At 44.1% G+C, this 18,372-nt stretch overlaps 1 protein-coding gene across 7 annotated transcripts in view; it reads left to right on the forward strand.

Annotated features, from left to right (window-relative positions):
- The window catches only part of LOC142576737 (uncharacterized), a 142,255-nt gene that overhangs the window by 34,486 nt on the left and 89,397 nt on the right, over positions 1-18,372 (forward strand). The gene's annotated exons all lie outside the window — the stretch shown is intronic.

The raw sequence follows: 18,372 nt of genomic DNA on the forward strand, positions 1-18,372 counted from the left end.
CAACAAAGACGTGACAACAACAGCCGCCCTTCGTGGAAGCGTTAGCGAACGAGAAGGCAAGACGCTTCACCCTGACAAGCTGAACTTCACGCAGAGCCAGTGTCGACGACTTTCAGAGAAGGACTGTGAACCCTGGTTGCCAGATTGCCTCATTTTTGCTTCGAAGGTTGGACATCAGAGGCGGTGTATGACCCTCTGATTGACCGCTATAGGTTCATCGAATTCCCTTGTGTAGGGAACCAGGCAAAAAGAACTGCTTAAGAAAGACCTCTCGAGTGCGACTGAGAGAGCCCTGCTAGAATCTGACCAATTGTTTCAATATGTAATTAAACCTTTTTCCTGTACTCGTCCTTATAGGCCTGCAGGATTCCTGGCCTAAAGCTACCCTGAGGCGAAACAGTATATATACTATTATTATCCGTAGTGGAACAATTAGTAACAGTAATATTAATAGCTGTAGTAGTAGCAGGAGCAGTTTGTGACAGGAGAAGTGGCATTGATAGTAACAGTATAGAGTTGTAGCATTACGAGGATAATTAAATACGGCCGCAGTAGCGGCTGTTAATGCAGTGAGTGCTTACTGCAGGTCTTACTACCGCAAGGAGTACGTCAGATATGCAAGTGGCAAGCAGTAACAGAGACCACTGGAGATTTGTTCAGTTCAGTAATGCTTAAATAGCTCCGTGCAGTTGTACATATACCTCGTCTTACTTTGACCTGATTAAATGCGACGGCCAACTGTGTCAACGTATCATCTATTTGTTTATCTAGTAAAGAGTTGCATTTTTCTCAATTTGCCACGTGGTAGTTCAATGGCCTAATTAAAGCCGTCAAGTATATGCTAGATTTTCAGTTCATTTTCTTTAATGTCATGGACTCACAGCATTGCTTTTGCAGATATTATGTACGGGGTTCGCAGTATTTACTTTGTTTTTACGTTTTCACATACAAGGCTTTGTTACGAAAGGAGTCATTCAGTTGGGAGTTAGTGCAGCCTGGTGGAAATTGCAATAGCCGCTCTTGGCTGTCATTACATGCGAAGGAGTGGCTTTATTCTTCCTGGAACGCAGTCCAGAAAAGCTTCGCGGAAGCTAGATCTGCCTCGAACGGCAATGCCTTAGAGAACGTCTTGCTTTTCCTCGTGTTCTCAGAGGAATGTGTTTAGACGCGGCCATAAAGACAGGAGGAGCATTACTGCGTGTAACATCATTAGATCAATCAATCATTCAATCGAAATGAAACTTTATCCATTACAAAAAAACTCATACAGAGATATTTATATAAAAAAGTACAAACAGAAATCTTTTGCTGAAATATTTATAGAGAGACATATATACAGAGAGTTCATACATAGCTTGGTTAAAGAGTAGGTAGTGCTTGCATAATACATGGAAACTTGTTGCAAGTTGTGTTGCAAGGGGTAAGTAATGTCACACTTAGCATCGGAAAATGTGATCAACCTTCAGCGCAAACATTGAAACACCCAGAAAGATTAAGATTGCCGCTGTGTGCATATTGTGCTTTTGCAATTCGAAAAGGAAGATGTGCAAAGCAGAGGTGGTGGTGGTGGTAACAACAACATTATTGAAAATACGGCATATTCGTAGCCTAGGCTTAGGCCGCCCCCGAGGAGGTCCGGAGATCTTGTCTCCTCGCCGCCTCAAGGGCTTGCTGGATGGCCCATAGTTGATCTTGGAGGCTTGAGCAGCGCAACGCGGCGGCCCACCGCGCCGCAGCTTCATCTGGGGAAACTGAATTTTCTCTGCATATAACCTCACATTCCCACAGAAAGTGTCTAAGAGATGCGTGAGCCATGTCGTATAGTTTGCAGTTATCGTCTAAATCAATGTCTGGATATATCCTCCTGAGATGGACGGGTTTGGGGAAAGTCTTGGTTTGTAAATGCCTCCAGTAAACTGCTTGGGCCCTGTCGAGTTTGGGGTTAAGGGGTGGATAAACACGCCGGGAGTTTTGATAAAATTTTCTAATGTTACATTACCTGGTCGTTTTGTCCCTCTCTGTCCATGCCTCCGTTGGATTTCCAACCCCAAGAGAGGATTCATCTACGTGGTCGCGGAATGTGAGACCTCGCGCTACGCGGCGGACCTCCTCGTTGAAGTTGGGTACGGGGGTGTCGGGGGACGTGTGAGCAGGGAACCATATAATCTACCATTCCTCCGCCTCCTCGGAGGTGCCATAGTTCGCGTTGGCTTTGAGTATAGCCTCAGCCTTCGGCGAAATTCTGCCTTGTGCATAGTTGCTGACCGCCGTCTGCGAGTCACTAAGTACGTATCTGCAACTGAGGTTAACGTGGCTAGGGCTATCGCCACCTCTTCAGCTACCTCGGGGTTTTTGCCGCGTGTACTACGCGATCTGACCAATTGTTCGTCGGTATTGAGGACGGCCACTGCGAAAGCACGTCGGTCCTCGTATTCTGCAGCGTCTACGAACAGCGCTTCTTTGTCCCTACCGAAGGGTTGTAGAAAAGCCTTGGCTCTACTCACTCTTCGTCCCTGATTAAATTCGGATATCCCTTTCAAGCGTGGTTAGGGGAAAGCTCCAGGTGGCTAATCTACTCAAGAACAAGCAGAGGTGAGTTAAAATTTATTACCTAGCTTACTAGGCCGGAGATCTTATGATTGTTTGTTTCATCTTGAGTACAATTTCAAGAAAGGTGCAGGGGCAAAAGGCGCACAGCGCCTGACAGGGGCCCCTGTACCCACAATTTCGACACGTGCACTTGCCTTTATCGCGCAATTCACGTTTCGCCGCCTAACAAATGTTATCGCACAGTGCAGGACGCGCCCGCATGTAAAAGAAGTTTCTGGAATGTTATCGATAGTTCCGTCCACTGTCTTTCACCGCAACTTGTGTAATCAGATTGCATGCATGAGCGACGCGAATAGTGTAGAACTTTGTGGAAGACACGAGGGTCCAAGCGGTTAATCTGGAACATTCGACGACTGATCTATAAAAGCCGACGCCCTTGACCTGCTGATCAGATTTTCGACGATCGCCGACCGTGTTCGCCGCTATCGTTGTGCTGTAGGTGTAGCCTGTCTTCTGGGCACAGGTTCGCCCAATAAAAGTTAGTCTTGTCGTTCACAGTATTGCTACTGTGTTTTTCAACGTCACCACCACGTGACAATATACGCTTTTATTATACATTATTTAGTGGTAGTTCATTGGCAGTGAGCGGACACACACAACGTTACATATTACAAAAAGTTTTAAGTTACATATTTTAACACACTGTACACGAGTTTACACAAACTGAGAACAGAATTGACAAAATTATTGGCTTACAGTTTGTTTACTAATATGGACGGTGAAATAATAAAATGTTCCCCTTTTCTCCCCTCTTCCCCTTTCCTCTCCCGGTCCACAAGCAATAAAGTACAGGTTATATATGTAGATTGCCATACTACACTAAAGTGCAGCATATAACCATGAACATGTATGTATCCACGTAAAACAGAAAAAAAGGAAAAAAAGTGGGTTATAATATATTTATTCTGCAACAACCACTCTCTCAAACACTGTGTTAGTAACAATTACTTCACATGGTTTTTGAAGGCGCTTCTTGTCATAATGAAATCAATGTTATCTTCTAGCTTATTTAGGATTGTTAGTACTTGGTACCTGGTTGTTTGTTTACCATAAATGGTCCTTGTGTTTAGGCTCCATTTTCTTTTTAGTCTCATATCGTAAGACACTTCATTAATGTTTTTGTGTATATATAGTGCATTTTTATAGATATGCTGTAGTAGTTTAAAGTCATAAACGTCGTTAGCTTTAAGCATTCGGTATATAAAAAATAATGGTAATGGGATTAGTTCATGACATGGTCCCTGATAGTTTTCATAAATGCGCAATATATTCTTTTGTAGAATAATGAGCCTGTTGTAGTTAGTTTTTGTTGTGGTACCCCATACCAATATGCCATACGATAATATGGAGTACACAGTCAAGTATATAAGTTTTGTTTCAGCCAGATAGGTATTAAGTGTGCAATTTTATACAAGCATCCAACAGATCTGGAGAGTTCGGCAGCTAAATTATTAATGTGTACATTCTATGAAAGGTGCTCTTGGAACCAAACACCAAGAAACTGTTGCTGCTTAACCCTGGTTAAAACTATTTCCCTACTTAGTGGTTTGTTAAGTGCACGAAATAATATGCACTTTGTTTTCGCTGTGTTAAGCTGCAGCCTATATTCCTGGAGCCAGGCCGCGAGGGACGCAAGGTAGGTGTTGACCCTTCTTTCGAAATCTGTTAGGCCTGTGGAGTTAAAAAAGTTATTAGTATCATCGGCATACATAATAAGTTCAGGAGAGTTGGGTATAGTAACAATGTCATTATTGTAAACAAGAAATAAAAACGGTCCTAATATTGACCCCTGTCGAGAACTCCTTGTCTTAACTTTAGCTGTGATGGTGTGCTGTCTTTTATTTGCACTGTTTCATAGCGGTCACTCAAGTAATGTTTAACGAGCTCTAGTAAAACTGCCCGCACACCATATATAGACAGTTTGTGCAGTAGGATATCGTATTTTATTGAGTCAAATGCTTTCTTTAGGTCGAGAAATGAAAGAAGTGTTAACTTTTTACTGTCAACGTTTGTAATTATGCTATCTTTAATAGAGGACAACGCTTCTACAGTTCATCTATTCTTTTTTGAAATCCATATTGGCTACTAGACAAGATTTCGTTTTTGCCAAAAAAGAATTAATCAGCCTTTGGTTGATCACACTTTCAAAGATTTTGGACAAAATGGGCAGCCCCGATATCGGTCGCTAATTTGATAAATTATTTCTATCACCTCCTTTAAATATAGCTCTTACTCATGCTATCTTAAGTTTATGTGGGAAAACACCGGTTGTTAGCATGAGATTAATAAGGTGAGCAATTGTCCCTAGGTGAGATATTTGTTTTAATTCTTTATTATTCTTTAATAATTTTAATAATAATTTAAATTTCAATAATTACCTAAAGTAGCAAAACAAAAGTGCATGTAGTCCCTCAAAGAGAGTACTACTCGAATGATGCGCTGGCGAAAAAAGTTCTAATGCACAATTACCGCTTTTGTAGATGGTGTAACGGCACTAGGTAAATTGCGCGTGCTTAGCCCGAAAATACGCATTAATACGTGCGGTGACAGAGAAATAACACAAATATAAAGACCGTAGCAAACCCAAATTAAAAAAATATTATGCACGTATGAGAGCGTAACAACTGCACGAAAGCTTTTTAGAAAAAGCGCTCCTTTGGATTTTCCGACGAAGGGTATACTACTGTTAAACGCAATACTCAGATTTTTAATGCAGTTAATGCGTTAAATAGCTTGGTCGTCTAGCAATATACGTCATTGCGTGATAGTATATGTTAGTGATATTTAGTGGTATGTTAAATACTTCGGTCGTTTAGTGATATGTGGTATATGATATTGACACGTCGACTTGTTTATCTTTTAAGGGTGAGCGCTTTTCACCATCTAACGAATGTTATTGCTCGGCGCGGGACGCGCCCACATGCATCGGAAGTTTGTCGAATGTTATCGATGGTTCTGTAGACACCGAAGCTTGTGTAATCTGATTGCATGTGCGACGCCGCTTGTGCAGAATTTTCGGTATGGCAAGCGGACACCACTGATTACTTTGGAACGTTCGATGACTCTTGTATAAAAGTCGACGTGTTTGACAGGCAGATGCGATTTTCGACGATCGCCTACTGTGTTCGCCACTATTTCTGCGCTTTGAGTGTAATTTGCTTTTGAGAGCACAGGTTCGCCCAATAAGACGCTGGTTTCGTCACAGTTTCGCTCCTTTCTTGACCGTCACTACCACGCGGCATCTGGTGGAGGTGCTTTTCGTTCATGTACCAGGTGCCCCCAAGTTCAGTTAAGTTCAGATTATTTTCTTGAAAGACTCCCGATTTCAGGGGTATTACATAAGGGATGGGTACAAGATTCGAATTTACACTAGTTCAAGTAACGTTCAAGTTTAGGCGGGCATATATATACAGATACATAGTATACATATTCAAGTATATTCACACATGTATACACACATATTAACGCCTTTATATGTAGACATACATACACGCATGTAAATAAAAACAGCATATATAAGGAAAAATCATGTACAACGCAGTTGGAGATGGTCAGTGACCTGTCGTAAAAATACGGATGGGCAGATTAGTCGACAATGGCAGGGGGTAGGCCGTTCCAGTCTGTTGCCATGCGAAGAAAAAAACGAGTCTAAAATGTTGATGTTCATGAACGTCATCGGGAAACCTGCTGCGAGTGGCTGGTCCGGTATGATATGCGCGCTGAGGGCGAGATATAGGGTGCTTGGTGAAGGGTATGACTGCAAAGGAATTTGTGTTAAAGACAAAGGGAAGCGATGCGCCAACGTAAAGAGAGGTTCGTAAGCCCAGATATTGATTTCAGTGACGTGACGCTGATGTCACATGAATATGACGAATGTATGAATCGGGCGGCGCGGTTTTGTACCGCTTCAAGGGCGTCGATGAGATATGCTTGATGCGGATTCCAGACTGCTGAGGCGTATTGTAGTTTCGGTCGTACAAGTGATGTTTAGGCAAGTAATTTTACGTGATTTGGGGCTTTCCGCAAATGACGTTTTACGAAACCTAAAGTTTTGTTAGAAGCTGTAATGATGGTATACACATGCGTACGCCAGTTGAGGTCATCTGATACAGTGACACCAAGTTATTTATAAGTTTGAATTGATTCTAGAGCCAAAATAATAATTGTGTACGCAAACGTGCGAGGATTATGGCTGCGGGTGAACGCCATAATTTAGCATTTTTTAACGTTTGGTGTCATTAACCAAGCGGTACACCATTCTGAAATATTGGCAAGGTCACTTTGTAGGCTTATCTGATCCGAAGTGTTAAGTACGGTGCGGTAGATAACACAGTCATCCGCGAGCATGCGCAGATTACAGGATACATGCAAAAGTAAGTCGTTGATATAGATTAAGAATAGGAGCGTGCCAAGAACCGATCCATGGGGGACGCCTGACGTTACTGGAACCGGAGCGGATAGGTCGTTATTTATAACCACATATTGCGATCGATGAGTAAGAAATTCTGTAATCCATGTTAAGACAGTAGGATGTATATTTAGCTGGGAGAGTTTCGCAAGTAATCGTTGGTGAGGCACTTTATCAAACGCTTTAGCATAATGAAGGAAGATCGCGTCAGTCTGTACGTTACCATCCAGGTTATTGTGGATTTCATGTAGAAAAACTGCAAGCTGTGTTTCACATGACAACCCTTTGCGTTAGGCAGGTTGTGAATGACGGAAAAAGTGATTACTGTCAAGAAAGTTTATCATGTGGGAGTAGATCACATGCTCTATGATTACACAGCGGACGCTTGTTAGAGAGATAGGGCGGTAAATAAGTGGGGAATTTCTGCTACCTTACTTGAAAACCGAAACAACCTTCCCTATCCACCAGTCGTCTGGAATGACTCCTGAAGAAAGTGACTGTGAAAAAATTAGGGTGAGAAAAAGTGAGACGTTGTGTTTGGTGTTTTTCAAGATTTTGGTATTAATTTCGTCCATTCCAGCTGAAGATGAGAATTTAATAATTTCTATTATGGATAAAATTCCATTTTCACAGAAATTGATCGCTGGCATGTCACAATGAAAGTCAAAGAAAGGTAAACATGGGGGTGCGGTCCCTTCATCAGGAAAGACAGTAGTGAACGTGGTGTTGAACAAGTTCGCACAGTCCACGTCCGTAATCCTTTCATTCAGGTCACTGGTGAGTACGATTTCTCGCGGTTCTTTGTCTTTCAGTGCTTTCCAAAACTGTTTGGGATTAGTTTTTAGTAGCTTTCGCACTTCTAAGTGGTAAAAAGAGTGCTTTTCTTGATGTAGAGTAGAAAGGTAGTTTTTATCTGCTTCATAATATTTCTCCCATGAATTTGGTTGATCTCTTAGTTTTGCAACCCGGAATAGGCGTTTCTTTTTATTTTCAAGTCTTTTTAATGTTTTCGTAAAGCATGGTTTGGGAAGACTCGCTGTGAAACTTACTTTACGTACAAATTTATCGGTTAATTCCTTCAGCTTTTTTTAAAGCGTGTCCACTCGGCACCAACATTATGGTAGTTAGAGGTTGTCTGAAATGTGGGATAAAATGTGCTAAGGCCCTCATTTGTCGCTTCATAATCACCTTTGTCGTATAGCTGTATCGTTTTCTTGTACATTTCGCACTTTGTTGGTCGAAAAGAAAAACCGGCATGAATTACTTTGTGGTCTCTGATTTCGTTGAGGTAATGGATGTATGAAAGGCTTTCGGGTTTGTTGGTTAATATTAGAGCTAAGATCTTGGATGAAATCGAGGGTTCGACGGAAGCCCGTCTGGTCGGGATGAAGCATTGAAGAAACAAAAATAAGGACACCGACTAACAGAAGTGCTAAAAGATGAAAGAATCTAAAAGACGTTTCGGCTTCGCTACAGAAGCCTTGTTCACAATGGATGACGGAAGGTTCATGAAGGTTCATGTTAGCATACATAAGCTTTCATGAACCTTCCGTCATCCCATTGTGAACAAGGCTTCCGTAGCGAAGCCAAAACGTCTTTTAGATTCTTTCATTTTTTAGCACTTCTGTTGGTCGGTGTCCTTCGTTTCATTTCTTCTAAGATCTTGGATGTATCCTGTGAAACACGTGTTGCTTCAGAAACTGGCTGGGTCATATAAACATTGAGGCAGATATCGAGAAATTTGCTGGCTTCAGTTAGTCCTGTCGATGAACACAAATTTTCAGTGCGCTGGTCTATTTGCGGGAAGTTAATATCGCCCAATAGAAGTATATGTGCATTTGAGTGAGCAGGAATAAGCTGACACATAGTTTGGTTAAGCTGGCTGCAAAATTCGGGAGTAGTGTCGGGAGGTCGGTAACATACGCCTAGTAGTACGGTATGTGGGCGTGATTGGATAGTCACCCCTAATACTTCCAGCGGTGACTGAATATTGATGACTGCACAAGACAATAGTTCGTGGAATGCAATCAGTACACCGCCACCGCGCGTAGATGTACGTTCATTGCGGTGCACACAAACGTTCGGTAAGTCCGATAGCACTTCAGTATCGCTCACGTCGTCAGGGAGCCACGTTTCCGTAAGTATTAGTAGATTACTCCTAGTGGACAATACAATGCTAGATATACGTTTACGTTTTTAAAGAAAACTGCGGATATTATTGTAAATTGCAGAAAGGGAAAGAGCATCGCTAGAGACAGCATATGCTCGGTTCTTTTATTTCATTTTTAGGCGCTTCGGCTGCTACGATGATTCTTTGAAGCTGTTTGTACTGTCGTCAAAAATGTACCGGTTTTGGTACATATGCAGCGTTTTGAATCGGACGGCAAATGGCGCGTTCTTGCTTTTCGCAAAAGCAATCAGTTCTTTACGGGCATTTTGGACTGGGCGGGAGAAACACTCGATGCCATAACTTGTCCCTTTAAGCATCCGGCCATTTGACAGTATTGCAGTTTTGGTCTTGTGTAATGCAAGCTTCACTATTATGGGGGGGGGAAGGGCTACAGCGGAACAGCGGTAGGGACGGCCGAGGCGATGCGCGCGCTTTATATCTTTTGGTGCCAAGGTTAACTGTAAGTTATCGCAGCAAAGGTTTGTGAGCAACTGCTCTGTCTCTGCGAATGTTTCCGTGGAGGAGTGGTCGAGGATGCCGTAGAAGATTAGGTTATTTCGCTTTGAACGGTTCTCGGCGTCATCCATAACCGTGATCCAAACCCGGACCGTAAAGAGAACACCAACGTCGTCCTGGACCATCGAGAAAGCCGCCGGCTACTACAGCTGCACCCGGAGCACGGGCTTCTACTTGAGACGGCAGCGAGACGACAGGAGAGAGCGCAGAATTAAGCGTGTATCTACTTTTTCGCCCTCCAGATAAGCCCGGAACGCAATCCAGCCGTGGACCACTGTGACCTGCGACTGCGCTGAACTTCACAACGTGCTACCATCGTTGCCTTGGCGGGGGGCGTGTGCCTTCACTCAACGCTTCTGCGTCTGCGCCGGGAGCCAATTGAGGCTACAAAAGCCGTAGTCGTCGTTGGAAGCGGTCACTTGGCGGCAGCGAGACGACAGGAGAGAGCGCAGAATTAAGCGTGTATATACTTTTTCGCCCTCCAGGTTAGTTGGTTTTCATAGTTCAAAGCTTGTCCGAATCTGTTTCTTTCCCTGTCGTACTCGCTGCTGCCAATAATTTCTATCGTGTTTGGCCGGTGCTGTATGTGAAACACCATGACTTCGCGTATTGAAGAAATAAGAGAGGAGTACCGAAAGAAAATGAAGGAATTCAAGAGTAAGCTTGAACGCGATGTACGGAAAGAACTTCGCGACTTTGAGAAAAGCCTTGACAATTTCAGCGCGAGGTTTGAAGAGGTCATGAAAAAGAATGAAACCCTTCAAAAAGAAAACCAGGAGTTAAAGAAAGCCAATGACACTCTCATGACCGAATGCACTAAAATTAAAAGAGGAACTATAGGAGCAAGAGCTCAGGATTACAGCTAATGAGCAATACTCCCGGAACTGCAACGTCGAAATAAAGGGAGTGCAGGAGAGCAAAAGTGAAGACCTTGTACAGACAGTGTACCAGATTGGAACATCGCTTCAGCATAAGGTCGAACCGCATGATATTGAAGTCGTGCACAGGGTGAAAACTCGCAACGACCAGGCGCCATCTAACATTGTCGTGCGGTTTAAGAGCCGCTGCAAGCGTGACGCATTTCTTCAAAAGGCGAAAAAGACTAGGCTTACCATGCATGACCTTGGCCACTCCTCAAATGAACCCAATTTGTGAACGAACATTTGTGTCCACCATTGAAGCGGCTCCTGGGCATGGCCATTGAGAAAAAGAGTGTCAAACTGGAAGTTTTTGTGGGTCAAAAATGGTCATATTTTCGCGCGTAAAGATGAAGACTCCCGAGTTGTCCGAGTGACATGTGCACGGGACGTTCATAAGATTCAGTAAGCCTACATAACTGCATTTCTTTGCTCGGTTCACAAAGGAATGACCGTTACACCCGATGACGTAAATAAAATATTTGTATTAGAAAATATTAAAGGATTCGCATGTTTCCACTTGAATGTAAGGTCGCTACGGAACAGAGAAGATCAGTTGGGTATTCTGTTAAACAGTTTCAATTTTAAGTTTGACTTCATATTCCTAACCGAAACATGGCTTACTTCAGGAAGTGACACTCCAAAACATGAAAATTACAGCAGTCTTTCGAAAAACAGAAGTAACCGAAATGGTGGTGGGTTGCTTATGTACGTGAAAAGTGTCAGATGCGATTTAATGGAAAATTATTCGTTAATGACGAATGACGTAGAGAGTCTTGTTGTCCGATCCAATGATCATATGTTTGCTGTCATGTACCGCCTGCCTGATGGGAATTTACTCAATTTCTTTGCCTACCTTGAAGATCTGTTCATGTATGTAAACCAAAATGAACTGACACTTGTCCTTGGCGGAGATTTTAATATTAATATATTGGACGCATCCACCCCGCGGAACACGTTCCAGACGCTTTTGGATTCCAGTGGTTTTCATTGCACGGTTAACACGGCAACACGCATTACATCGGCCACAAGCACATTAATCGATCTATTCATTACGAATTTAGCACCGCATGATAATATAGTTGGTGTTCTCGCCTCCCATATTAGCGATCACTTACCTATATTTCTGCTTATTAGGTCGCCGCACCATAAGATTGCCACACAACATTCAGATAATCGGAAAATTCAAAACATTAATCGAATCACGCTTGAAACATTTCGCTCTAAGCTAAAAAGGATAGATTGGGACCTTATATATCACGCAGATACAGTTGATGAAGCGTATGATACATTCTTACGTTTGTTTAAGGAAGCCTACCATGAGTCTTTTCCTTTAATTACTATAAAAAAATCCAGCCGATCGCGGGAACTTTGGATTTCGAACTTCTGCCCTAAACTGATAAAAAAGAAAGACAAACTTTATAGAAAGTTCTTGTCCACGAAAAACCCTGATGAATGGGAACAATTTAGGCAACATAGAAACAATACAACCGCCTTTCTTCGTGATGCGAAAAGGGAATACCTATTTACATCTTTCAATTTGGAATGTAATGCAAAGACAGATGTAGTATGGAAAAGGATAAATGAATTATTGAATCGTTCACCTGCGGCTCAAAGTGCTCAAGAGATAAGCGTAAATGGTCTGGTTTTAAAGGGCAGCCAATTGGCTGAAGTATTCAATGATTTTTTTGTCATTCTAGGGAACACGTGCCACTATCCTGAGGCTGGTAATCAAATCCAGAGTAATAAGAATAGTATATATCTGAACCCTACGAGTGTGCATGAGGTTAAAATGACATTTACCCTGCATAAAAATAGTAATGTCTGCGATCTGGATAACCTACAATTAAAACCTATTAAGTACACCAATGATATAATTGCAGCACCACTCGCATATAATTATAACCAAGCGATTAGTACTGGAAATTTTCCCGAGCGGATGAAGCTCTCTAAAGTAATTGTTATTCACAAAGGAGGTGATAAAAACCAGTTTTCTAACTATCGCCCAATTTGCATTCTTCCAGTGTTCTCAAAAGCACTAGAAAAAATAATACATGGTAGAATCGAAAATTTCGCCTCTAACTTCAACTTAATAACTAGCGCTTAATACGGCTTTCGTAAGGGCACATCAGCAGAACTCGCTTTATTAAACCAAAAGGAAAGAATTTTAAGATGTTTTGAAGAGAAGGAATTTATAGCTGGTATATATATAGATTTTTCAAAGGTCTTCGATCGCCTGAACCACATAACGTTGCTAAAAAAACTCGAGCTGTATCGTATACGAGGCACACCCCTACGACTTCTAACCTCTTACCTAAAATTTCGTAAACAAGCCGTAGTGATAGGTGATTCTCTTTCCTCATTTAAAAATGTGAATGCTGGTGTTCCCCATGGGGGCATCCTTGGTCCCCTTCTATTTAACTTTTACATTAGCGACATAATTAATATAAGCGCGAAACCTACATTTGTTATTTATGCGGATGACACGACACTACTGTTCCTAAACTCTAACACTACGACACTTCACCTCGATATAAACGATTGCCTTGACAAATTGAACTCCTGGAGCAAGCTAAATTCATTGGAGATAAACGTTAATAAAACAAAGGCAATCGTGTTTTCACCCAAACAATCACGTGCTGTGCTAGAAGGTAATCTTCTCCTCGGTAATGACATTGTAGAAGTTGTCGACTCCGTTAAGGCACTTGGTGTCCATTTTCATAGAAACATGTCCTGGGATCTGCACATCAATCACGTTATTACCCGTATTGCAAAGTCTGTTGCTATTTTAGCAAAGTTTCGGTTCTTTTTACCACAAGAGGTTAAACTAAAAATTTACAATGCTCTGTTCCTTTCTCATCTTAATTACTGTATCCTTGTCTGGGGGAAAACCACAACAACGAACTTAAATCGCGTATTCGTACTCCAAAAGAAAGCTCTTCGATATATAGCCAATGCAGATTACCACGCTCATGCTAAACAACTTTTTCATCGTATTAATTTAGTTTCTACTCACAATCTGTGCTCGTATCATCTGGCGATAAGATATAAACAAAGCATCAACAATCCTGGAAATTTATTAGCTTCCCTTGCAGACCTGACAATTCGAACGCCGATACATGACACTCGTAGCACGGAACCCTGGCAAATGCCATTCTCGAGAACATCCTATGGGGAGCAAATGCTTCGCTGTTCTCTTCCTATGCTAATAAATTATCTACAGAAACAGACATTAACGATAAAAAATAGTAATAGAACAAGACTCCGCAACTTTTTTGTACATGTCGAATAACAACTTTAAAAGAAAATGTAAAATGCACTTATATGTTGATAAGATTGTTTTCTTCTCATTTGTACGCCTGTGCTATTGTAAACTAGTTATTATCTTGTTATGTATAATTGATTCTATTGTTTATTTCTCAACTTGTCACCTTCGCTGTGCCTTGTAAAAAGGGGCCCGAACCCCCGTCAAGTGGACAAGCTTCCAGTTTTTGTTCGGGCCTCCTTCCAAAGTTCTTTGGAAAAATAAACATGATTTTGATTTTGATTTTGAAGAAGATCGTGGCCAAGACAGCCCCAATGGCAGCCGCAGCATCCCCCATCGTTCTGCAGCAGCCGAGGGAGCCACGGACCTTCCGCGTATCATCGTTTAAGGACCTAGAAAACTGGCTGGAAACATACGAAACTTTCAACAACTGGAACTCCGACGACAAGCTGCGGCATGTGCAGTTGGCCTGAGAAGACGCCGCGAATATGTGGTTTGAAAACCGGCAACTGACATTGGCTACATGGGACTTGTTCCGCAACGGCTTTCTGCAGGCCTTCACGAGCGTCCTACGCAAAGAGCGATGCATGCAGCTGCCGAAAGTGAGCATCGCAATTTTTGCGGAGGAAATGACTCGCCTCTTCCCTCACCCAACTCCGACATGTCCGAAGAAAATGAAAGTTCGGTTCTTGATGCAGGGTGTCAAAGAACAACTATTCGCCGAATAGATACGCAACTCACAAAAGACAATCGCTGAATTTGTTTCGGAGGCCAAAACGATCGAGAATACGCTTGAAATGCGCACGAGGCAATACAACCGCCGTGCGCTGTCAACAAACTGCGCCGAAGGTCAAGCGCTAGGTGAGGATGACCTACGCGAGACGATAAGAGGGGTCGTACGGGAGGAGCTGCACAAGTTCTGCCCCAGGTAGCAGACCCAGGTGGCCTCAGTCATGGACATAGCAAAAGAAGAGCTTCAGTGGTCACTAGAAATACTAGGAGTTACGGCATCAGCACAACCCCAGTCGGAAGCGATGACCTACGCCAGCATCGCCCGCCGTCAAAGTCCACGCCACCGCCGCCAGCTCGCCCGCCCGTCGCCCAGAACAGCCGTCCGAGGAAGACGGACATTTGGCGCGCTCCCAACCCCCGCCAGCTCTGCTATCGCTGCGGGGAAGCTGGACATGTCTACCGCCGCTCTGCATACCGCGAAATGGGACTACGAAGGTTCGCCATCAACGCTCCTCGCCCGCAGCAAGATTAACGCCCTCGCTATATCGCCGACTACCTCGCCGCCACTCAGTGGAGCCCTAAACGACCGTACCGTTCACCGTCAACAGACTGCTGCCTGTCGCCGCAGCGCCGAGCACACACTGGCCCAGCCCAGGGCTGGTCCATCAGACCATATCCGGAAATCTAAAAGCAGCAACCGATGGAGGAGCGGTTGCAGTTCGTCGCAATGACGAAGATCCTCCGCCGCCGATGAAGACGCCAAAACACTATATAGACGAGATAACAATGACACGCCGCCATCCCGACGAAGCCTGTAAGCAAGGAATGCGCCGACCAAGGACCTGACGACGTGACATACCAGCCACACGTCAACGCGACGCAGCCGTGATCCGACACCAAGACCTAACTGCAACGCAAAAAAAGAACCACTGACCTCGACGTGCTTCTCGACGGCCACGCTGTTACCGCTTTTGTAGACACAGGAGTCGATTACTCCGTCATGAGTGGACACATTTGAAGAAAGTTGAAAGTTAAGACTGCATGGGAAGGCCCTCAAATACGGACCGCTGGAGGACACCTAATAACGCCGACTGGAATCTGCGCCGCAAGAATTACAGTTCGTGATCGGACCTACTCTGCCGTCTTCGTTATACTTTAACAGTGTTCACGAGACGTCATTCTTGGCATGGACTTCCAGTACCAACACGGCGCAATCTTCGAGCTGAAGACAAAGTCAACAACGCTATCCAACATTAAGTGATACCGCCGGAGAGCACATGTAGTCATCATGCCTTGAGTGTACTTGAGGACCAAGTCAACATCGCGCCTCGCTCCGGCATTGTCAAGTCTGGCCACCGGCAAATACAAGTCGATGAAAGAGATCGCGAAAAGACCGCCTTCATCACACCAGATGGCCTCTACGAGTTCAAGGTCATGGCATTCGGAGTGTTCTCGGCGCCTGCAACGTTCCAGCGCGTGATGGACACGGTATTAGCAGGATTAAAGTGGCAGGCCTGTCTTCTTTACTTGGATGACGTCGTCGTCTTCACGGGAAATTTCAACAATCACCTTAGGCGGCTTGCGACCGTGCCATCAAGTCATCAGGGCTCATTCTGAAGCCAGAAACGTGCCGCTTCGCTTATGATGAGCTTCTGTTCCTGAGCCACGTCATCAGCAGATATGGAGTCCGCCCCGACTCACAGAAGACAGCTGCCATCTCAAAGCTCCAACAGCCCTTCGACAAGAAGGCAGTGCGTAGATTCTATGACATGTGTGCCTACTACAGGTGCTTTGTCAAGGACTTTTCGCGCATTGCTTAGCCGCTGACACACCTAACTAAATGCGATGTCGAGTTCAAGTGGGAAATAAAGCAGGCCGACGCATTTCAAGAATTGAAACGACGCATGCATTCGCCGCCGGTACTTGTGCACTTCGACGAGGACACCAATACTAAAATCGACACTGACGCAAGGTGACGTCCTAGTCCAGAGGAAAGACGGACTCGAATGGGTGATAGCTTACGCTAGCCGGTCGCTGTCAAAAACGGAAGGCAATTATTCTACGACCCAATAGGAATGCCTAGCCATCATTCGGGCTACAGCGAAACTCCACCTTCACCTATATGCCAGGCCGTTCAAAGGCGTCAGCGACCATCATGCGTTGTGTCGGCTAGTGAATTGAAAAGATCCATCCATGGGGGTGCAGCGGTGGCGTAGAGGTAGAACACCCGCCTCGCGTGCAAGAGGTCCGTGGTTCGAATCCCGGTGCCGGCAATTTTCCACCGGATAAAAAAAAAATCCGCGTGTTGATAAAATAGCACAAACAGGCCTGGAGTGTGGCCTGATCCCGGTGACCAGAACCGGTAACGCACTCCCTCACCAGAGCAGGATTGGCCACCCTGGTGCAGTACTTGGCCACAACCTCCTATGAACACAACAAGCAGATTGGGTGAGGGAACAAACGCGAGTTAATGACATCTTAGTTGAAATCAAGAAAAAGAAATGGGCATGGGCAGGACATGTAATGAGGAGGAAAGATAACCGATGGTCATTAAGGGTTACGGACTGGATCCCAAGGGAAGGGAAGCGTAGCAGGGGGCGGCAGAAAGTCAGGTGGGCGGATGAGATTAAGAAGTTTGCAGGGACGGCATGGCCACAATTAGTACATGACCGGGGTTGTTGGAGAAGTATGGGAGAGGCCTTTGCCCTGCAGTGGGCGTAACCAGGCTGATGATGATGATGATGATTAGGATGGCTAGCGCGGCGGAGCCCCAGACTGCGATAATCTATCGTCACTGTAATCTACAAGTCTGGATGAAAACATTTTGATGCCCATTGCCTATCACGCGTCCCCATTGACCCGCCACCACAAGATGATGAGGACGACGACGCCTTCCTTGGTATAATAGGCGCGGAATACTTCGTTGAAAAGCAACGAGCAGACGCGGAGCTAATTAGCCTCGTCAGGTACTTCGAAGGGAGCACCGACGTTGTCCCTAGTATTGTCCTAGTTCTCCCTTAAAACAACCTACTCATAAAGAAGAACTTCTCTGCGACTTGAACTATCTTATCCATATTAGTAATGATATTTCTGGCTTTGTCTTTTAACGCATACATTTGATTCTTGCCTATTCCTAGTTTCTTCGTCACTGCTTTTAGGCTTCCTCTGTTGCTGAGAGGATGCTCAATTCTATCCATATTATACTTCTTTGTGTCAGCTATCTTACGTTTGTTGATTAACTTGGAAAGTTCTGCCAGTTCTATTCTAGCTGTACGGTTAGAGGCTTTCATACATTGGCATTTCTTAATCAGAACTTTCGTTTCCTGCGACAGCTTACCGGCATCCTGTCTAACGAAGTTACCACCCACTTCTATTGCACATTCCTTAACGATGCCCATAAGATTGTATTTCATTGCTCCAACACTAATGTACTCTTCCTGAGTTCAAGCCAAATACCTGTTCTGTAGCTTGATCCGGAATTCGTCTATTTTCCCTTTTACCGCTAACTCATTGATCGGCTTCTGATGTACCAGTTTCTCCCATTCCCCCCTCAATTCTAGGCAAATTCGATATCTCACTGTCCAAGGTCACTGCAGCGCACCTTGCCGAGCAAGTCCACATCTTGTATGAGCCAGGGTTAGCGTAATAGTATACGTACCGAATATGTAGGGACAGCTGTTACAAGAACACTTCTGCGGCAAGCTTCGATGACGTCACATGTGTCGCAGAAGTAGTCTTATAAACGCTGTCACTA

The sequence above is a fragment of the Dermacentor variabilis genome, chromosome 3, assembly GCF_050947875.1.
Source record: "Dermacentor variabilis isolate Ectoservices chromosome 3, ASM5094787v1, whole genome shotgun sequence".
NCBI lineage: Eukaryota > Metazoa > Arthropoda > Arachnida > Ixodida > Ixodidae > Dermacentor > Dermacentor variabilis.